Here is a 7,954-nt window from a genome sequence, read left to right as displayed (position 1 = left end):
GTGAAGGCGGTAAAGAAACCCAGTGTAAACTCAACATAAAGAAACCCGAACAAACCCCACCCGGTCCCAGTCCCTTCCAGAGCAGGTTTGCTTGGCCAGATCTTTGCCCCTTTCGAAGCAGCTGAAAAGAGGCCAGGGGTGTGTGCGAACTTTTATCAAAAGGTGTGGGGGGGAGATTCATCCTGGTTCCCCTGTGCCAACCGCTAACCCGGTACCATCTCCCTCCTGCATCTAATTGCATCTCACTGGGGAGATGTCCTCCAAAGTCACCTTTTGCAACCTCGTGTGTGTGTGTGTGTGTGCGTGTGCGTGTGTGTGTGTGTGTGCGCGCGCGCGCGCTTTGCCATGGTGGTTGGCTGGCTGCATCACTCCAGCGGTGGGTTGATTCTGATTCTCACACGCACACACACCGCAAAGCACTTTTCAGCCACGTGCAAAACCTAAGCTAGAGAGCGGAGCGATTGGCGTCCCCGTGCACCACAAGCGGGCGAGAGCCAGGTGTGGGAATAGGGCGGCCGATCTGATGCATATTTAAAATTAACCCCTGTTCTCTGCTCCGGTATCCCCCCCGCTCCTCCGTTTTGTGTGTCTGGCACTATCTGACCGGTCTGCCCAAGTGTCTCCAGATGACTGGCTCTGTGCAAGTGGGAGCTGAGTTAAAATGTCCCACAGTTCGGGGGAGAAGAAGCTCTTTGTGGGCTCCTTATGCCACACCGAGGTCTGAGATGGCACCAGGTCAGGTCCTAGCACTAGGAGTGCTTCAACCCACAAAACTAACCAAGTCTGTCCTCAGACTGAGCAGTTTCCTTGAGCTAAATTCCTGGCTGCCATATCAAGTCAAGTCATGCTCCATTTTTGCATCCATACAGCCAAAGGATTCCCGTCTGTTGCCTCCAGAACTTGAGGCGGAATTCTGGCTAATCAACGTGTGCAGCTGAAATTTTAGATTAGGTTTTTTCTCCCCCACGATCAGGGTAGAAAAAAAAATCCTATTATACCATGAGGTGGCTAAAGTCCTTTGATTTCGTTTCATTTTTTTTTAAAGAAGCATTTTTCCCTCTGCACGAAAGAAAGAGACTAAAGTTTGGGAAACCAATTCCTAAAAAAATATCCAGAAGGGTTGCATTGTTTCAAAGAAACGATTCCTTTTACAAAGTACCGTATCTCTTCAAGGTACCTGCGCTATCTGACCGGCTTCAGACACAGAGCCCCGTTTCTCCTGATCAGTGGGGTTATTTGTTTAAATCTCTCTTCCCTCCCTCCTCGCCCTGGCACGCTGTGATTATTAACAAGAAAAGAATCGCACCTTTAAGCAGAACAACGTGCTGTGCTGGGTGACTTTAATGCTCGCCAGACAAAAGGGAATTGGTCAGCTGGATCTTCTGGAGTGTGGCTGTAGGAATTGGGACCAAGCAAAGAGAGAAGTTGATGGCAAGGCAGTGAATTGAAATGGGGAGGAAAAAATCATTAAAAGAAGCAGAGGATTAAAAAAACCACTTTTCTTTTCAACAAAGCTAAGAAAAAAATTATTGAAGTTGCAAAACTTTATGGATCTCTCTCTCTCACACACAAATATATATATATACACACTTCATGTGATGTGTGCATATTTACATACATGAGCAATGTATGTATATCTTGTCTGTGTACAATATGTATGTGGCTATCTCCTTTGAGGGGTATGTGCATATATAACTACCTATCCCAAGATACATAATGGGAAAATATATCTATCTCCTGTGAGTATAGAGGTGTGTATATATATCTACCCACATAGAGAGAAAAGTGTGTGAGAACGTGCTTCTCTGCTTTAATATGATCCGATCTCTTAATACTAACGAACGTCTTTTGACAGTATCAGATATGACAGGCATATTTATATCGTGTGTATATGTGTTTCTTACATGCAATGTGCACTTGCACGCATATTGCATCTTTTGCATTTTATCACACGCCTATAGCTAATAGAATATGTAATAACAGAACGTAATCCGGTTCTGTGTCTTAAAGATTTGCCTACAGCCAATTGTGCCCGAATTTAGATGATGTTGTTAGGAAGTTATATGAAAAGGGAGAACTAGATGGTCCTAAGTGGCATATTTGAATTTGAACTTCACTAAAGAAAGAAAAGCTACATCAATACGACGGGGGAGAGATTAATTCTTCAGCTTTTTTGACTGCAGGAAAGGTCTCTGCGTTACTTTCGGCTTGTGTCATTTTCTATTCCTCTCTTAAAGAGAAAAAAAGTAGATTTCAGACTCAAGGCAAGAATGCAAACTAGCTGTTGCCAAAGCACGAATGCGAGGAAGAGACATATCAGTTCAAAGCCGAACACCAGCCCTTGTATTGTACCAATCGTCACAGATACAAATGTCCCAACGCTGCCTTCGCGCTTGCAAAGTTTAATCAGGAAAAAAATACACTAGCCCAATCCCCCAATGTCCTGCCCAGGGGTTGTTGGAAAGCACCATACGCTCTGGCCATCTTTGGTGGCGCCTACCAAAAAATCTCAAATTTGAATCCCCCGCTTTCTCCCACCCAGCTCAATGTGAGGAAGCTCATAACAAAATACTCGCCACACAGCTGGGTCCATTCGACTCCGCGCTGAACAGCAAGAGTCGAAGTGGGGTTGGGGGAAAACGTTCCTGCAGCTTTAAGCAAGTGTCTCTTTAAATAGGGCTAAACTTGAAGCCACCTTCCCAAAGTTCAGGAAGGGAGAGAGCAGAGACGCCGGGGCGGCTTGTCAAGAGAGCTCCGCTCCTCAACGAAGTGGCTGGTTTCAGCAGCCGGCGGAGCGCAATGGGCGTTTGTAGGTGCTCAGAACTTCTCAAGCCATTTTAGGTAGGTGCCTAAATAGAAGCGAAGCCCTCTGGACTGCATAATCTGGGCTGTGCTAAAAGGACCCCTGCATCCTTCCCCGAAAGACCCGAGGTTCCATAAGGGAATCGGTGTGTATCTTTCCCGTTCTTTTCTCTGCAGGATTCCCACGCCAGAGAGGGGGCACATCCCTCCCGAGAGGGAGAGATTGTTCGATTCTTTATGATGCTTCCCCCCCCGTCCGCCCGAGCTGCCTCTCTCGTACATGCTCTCAGAGCAATGAGCCTAGAAAGTATGTGCTCACCTTTCCATGTCTACCACGGTTCATGGCCTGGGAATCCATGTTCCTGTACCAGCCTTTCCGTCGCTCCCTCACTTAGAACTGCACAGGGAAGGCTACACTCATACGACTTGTGTGTGGTGTCTACCATACACAGTGTGCATATGTGTGGCTCCGCTATACACATCATGTGTTTTCTGCAGTTAGGCCTCGGTCCAAGCCCAGTGGAATCAATGGAGATCAGTGGATTTGATTTAAGCCTAAATACAGTATGAGCGTCTAACTATGTTCCTCTGAGAATTATAGGTGTATGGAATCATAGAAACGCAGCTCTGTAAGGGTGTGTATAATTGCTATACATGTGTGTACTTCTAGCCACACACACACTTCATTTTTATACCTACCATACGTACATCTATATTTGTTCCTAAATACACACACATATATTTCTGCCATATAGAAATGTGTTTGTACACGCTCCCACACTCCCAGAAATATAGTTATGCTTTTTCTGTGCGCAAAACGCGCTGCCTGTTATGTAGATACAGTCTCTGCACAAAACACACACATATATTTGCAGAATAAATATAGGCTGTATTTTAATGGTGTAGGTGTATATAAGTGTGGGTGGGTGTAGTGGATAGGTGTGTACACACACACATCCAGCCCACTAGATAGATATATGCATGTATATATGTATACGGATGTTATATATAAACATTTGCATCGCTATCTACATATATTATATTGATGTATGTATTTATATAAATATTATATGTTTATATACAGATCATGGGCGGAGGGCCAGTTCTGAAGGTCCCTTTACAATGGCACAACGGTGTTAAGGATCTTTAGTGTAACAGAATAAGGCCCTACAGCTCTCTGTGTGTGGACAAGACTAGAAGGGTAACAAGCTATGGAACAGACTCCAAATCAAACCAAAGCTACCATGCATTTAACACATGCAGCTGTTAATCATATTGCAATTACTATTTACTCTGCAAAGACAGCCCAGGAAGGAGACTGCATTGTTCCCCAGCAAAATACTGGTCCCTTTTAGACTAGGCGAAAGTTACCAAGTTAAAGCTCTCGCTGTCTAATTTGAGACACAGCAATTGTTTTTAAGGGAAATCAGGACATGGCCGGGAATTCTTTACTGTCAGCAATTCCCTGCCAGTGACTAGAGGAGTGCCCAGCCCTGGCTGGCACTGCTGCGATTTTTCAGAGGATCTGAAAGGAGGGGAAAATCCAGCCCTGATTTCAGACAGGCACTGACATTCCTGCGCTCCCCGCGCCATATGCTGCAGCGGGTGGAAATGGAACTTTTGCAGCATGTTCGTCGGAAGCTTGCTACATAGCTCAGTGGAAGAGACTAGATTTTGCCTTTTCTCTAACATACAACATTGCCGTCTTTGCGTTTCTGATTTGTGTGTGTCAAACACGTGGGTGTGCACTTTCACAAACCCCTTCAGCAGAATGTTATCGTTTATGTTGGCTAAAAACATAGCCACGGGATAGTCTGTCTGTCTGTCTATCTATCTATCTATCCCCATCCACCCCCTCTATCTATCCCCATATACATCCATCATCTATCTATCCCCATCCATCCCCTCTGTCTATCCCCATATACGCCCATAATCTATCTATTCCCATCCACCCCCTCTATCTATCCCCATATACACCCATCATGTATCTATCCCCATATACACCCATCATCTATCTATCCCCATCCACCCCCTCTATCTATCCCCATATACACCCATCATCTATCTGTGTATGTGTATATATATATATATATACACACACACATATATATACACACCACAGAGCTATATATCTGTAACCAATATAAGCTATAGACGTCTGATTATATACTCCAAAGCAATATTATATATTACTGTACAAGAATACCTATATAGAAGTCCATATCTTATGTTAGCTACAGATTTATAATCCTGTATGAACCCCGTACAGTACCTAGCTTTAGATATTGTCCTGGAATATAGTTTATAAACCTCTTCGGTTTGTGTATGCTCTAGGATAATAGATATTGCTGATTAATGTGTCTGTGTATCTATTAATTTCTAACTATTATATATTTGTTTAAAAAGGGAAAATGCCTATTTTCCTTTGCTGGGCTGAAACCTTTGGTTGGTTGGTTGGTTTTGTTTTAAAGATATAACATCAGATCAGCATAAAACTCCCCAAATCTTTCCAAAGGTAAAATAAAGAAACAAAACAAATCCACATTTACAAATGAAGCTGAAATCTCCAAAACCGGACGGTTTTCTTTGCAGGAATTGTCTTTAAAATCCCCCAAACAAAAACAGTCCCGTAGAATAAAGCAAACCTCAGTGGTAAAGACGAGAAACCATGGCAGTGCTACTTTGCAGATCAATTCCAACCCATTGAAAGCAGTGACAACATATGATCTTCATGTAAAGGCAGAAGTCATCGCTAATTTTAATTGCTACTTTGGAGCATGGAAGAAAATAAAATCCATTTATTTAGCATAATGTGGTCAAAGAAGCAACCTCCCTTCCTAAAATTCAATCAAATGATACCATGGCCTAACAAATCTGGATTGCTTTCTGCAGGAGTGTGTGTGTGTGTGTGTGTGTGTGTGTGTGTGTTACTTATACGTTATTAAGAATTGGCCAGAAAAAAAAATATCAATTGCATATTGCCAAACTCAATTGCACATGGGCTTTTCAAAAACAAATGGACACAATCCCAATCAAAATATGAAATATGTTTCCCTAAGAAAAAAGGATGTGAAATTTCCAGTTTGGAAAAGAATCCAAGAATCTATTTCCTTTAAGGGAATGTCCCATTTCTGTCCATTCAGGACAAGTTTTTAAAAAAAAACTCACACGAATCTAGATCAAGAAGCAATTAGGAAAATACATAATCTATTCCACCTGTCTGATGGAATATTGAGAGAGAGCATATTATCCTGAGACCTGTCTTCATAGACCTTTTCTATGGGAACTGTACGTTGCACCTCTGAGCTTTTTAAAGGTCTGCCCTTATATTTGTCAACTGTAAACCAGTGACACCCCCAGTTCTCTGACATTTACATTGATCCGGAAGGGTGAGATATGCAAGTGGGTAAGGGACCCCAAATAAGGGAAGTCAAATAAATTATTCACATCCTAGCAGGGTTGCACGACATGTCATCCCTTACGTGGAGTTAACCTGATGTCATATTTGTGCTTTAGCGGTGTCTGGGTGACTGTACCACTGTTAGATTCCCTGGTTGCTTCTCCCCCACCCCCCAGCAAAACATGAAATTATTTATTGGTAGGAATCGATTCTTGTTTTCCTTTTGATTTTCAGGATTTACTATTCTCCAAAAACATTAACCCAGGTGGGGAAGGACATTTGATTAGGAGTTAGCCATTGTTGTTCTATAAATGAGATGTGATTTGGGGTTGGTGTCTGTGTGTGTTTGTGGGGAATCCAAATTCAGAGGAGGAAGCCAACCCCCAGTCGATTGTAACTGAATACATCGGCACGGCAGTAATAGAATCTGGGGTAGGCTACCAATCTTTTCCTCCCAGGGACATTCAGGAAAAAATCCATGACGTTCTTGCTTCTGCAAATATATCTACTCAACTTCGATCGGTGTTCAGCTAGTGGCAATGGGATTTGCTGTTCATCTACCGTTATTTAGCAACACAATCTGGATCCTTTAATAGGCGATCAAATGACGCCCGCTTATAAGATTGCAGGTAACTCATCGGGGCAATGTCATGCCCAGAAAGCACAAGGAGGTAACGTGTTGGTAGACCCGGAAAGTAAAGGCGCGTTGATTTTGGTTTTGTCAAAAAAGCTTGCAGTTGCCTCGAATCTAATGAAATGGGGTAAATATACTGTCAGCGAAGCAGGGTCATCACCTGAAAATTCCCTGCCAAGTCTCGCGGAGAGCTAGCCAGCCTTTTGTTCCCGGGAAGCTGATTTTTGTTTATTTCAGCCCCATCTCGGAGCTGGGCCCCCGAGATTTTATTTAAGGAGGATTTTAAAAATTATTTTGCAGTGTCTCAGACTGCGGATTGGGGCTGCCTGGGGGGTGGGGGTCGGTGCTTCTGTCTGGGGCTGCAGAAAATCGATGCAACGTCATGACATGATTATCCCCCGCTTCGTTGCTGCTCTGTCTATTTCACATGGATACCAACACACACACACACACACACACACACACACACGGACCTGGGACAGGCAGGGGGGCACACGTTAACTTCTGCCTGATTCGGCTCCCATATATCCTTACGCCTCGCGTGTCTTCCCCCTCCTCCAAAACTACGCCCCCGATTTTCCAGCAAGCCCCACTTTGGAGCAGTTAAAACCCTGCTGGCTTGTCAAACCGGAGAGCAATTCACTCCGAATTTATCTGCTTCCTGTTTAAAACCAGCAAAAAAGCCATCCAATACCTTTCTCTCTCTCCCCCTCCCACGTTTAAACCCAACAGCCGTGCTATAATTCTGTGTCATTGCTAAGAAACGCTGCTAGAATTCATCCTGTTCGCCTCCATGGCTGTGGATATAGGGTGCCATATTTGCATATATGGTAATAAGCTTCTAATTGCCAGGCTGATGGGCTTTGCTGATCGATTGCTATAAATACACAGGTTCAGAAAGCTTTGCAATAGTGCTCCCCCCGCCCCCTTTTCAAAATATCCTTGCAATGTACCAGTTTGAGCTCCCAATATTTGCATATCAATTTTTTTTAAATATAATACGTATACTTTACGTATAGGCTACGTGGAAGTCTCCTTTTGCGGCTCCTATATATCCTTACGCCTCGCGTGTCTTCCCCCCCTCTGTTTTTTTTTCCTTGTCAATTCCATCTTCAGGT

At 43.6% G+C, this 7,954-nt stretch overlaps 1 long non-coding RNA gene across 1 annotated transcript; it reads right to left on the bottom strand.

Moving 5' to 3' along the window:
- Positions 1-345: 345 nt before the first annotated feature.
- LOC116831816 (uncharacterized) lies at positions 346-7,930 on the bottom strand. Its single transcript, XR_012656847.1, has 3 exons — positions 7,850-7,930; positions 1,307-1,393; positions 346-1,059 (listed from the first exon to the last, which is right to left on the bottom strand). It is a non-coding gene; the product is annotated as an uncharacterized LOC116831816 (long non-coding RNA).
- Positions 7,931-7,954: the final 24 nt, after the last annotated feature.

The sequence above is a fragment of the Chelonoidis abingdonii genome, chromosome 11 (genome assembly GCF_003597395.2).
Source record: "Chelonoidis abingdonii isolate Lonesome George chromosome 11, CheloAbing_2.0, whole genome shotgun sequence".
NCBI lineage: Eukaryota > Metazoa > Chordata > Testudines > Testudinidae > Chelonoidis > Chelonoidis abingdonii.
The sequence above is the reverse complement of the archived record's forward strand: the minus strand, read 5'-3'. Positions and strand labels throughout refer to the sequence as shown.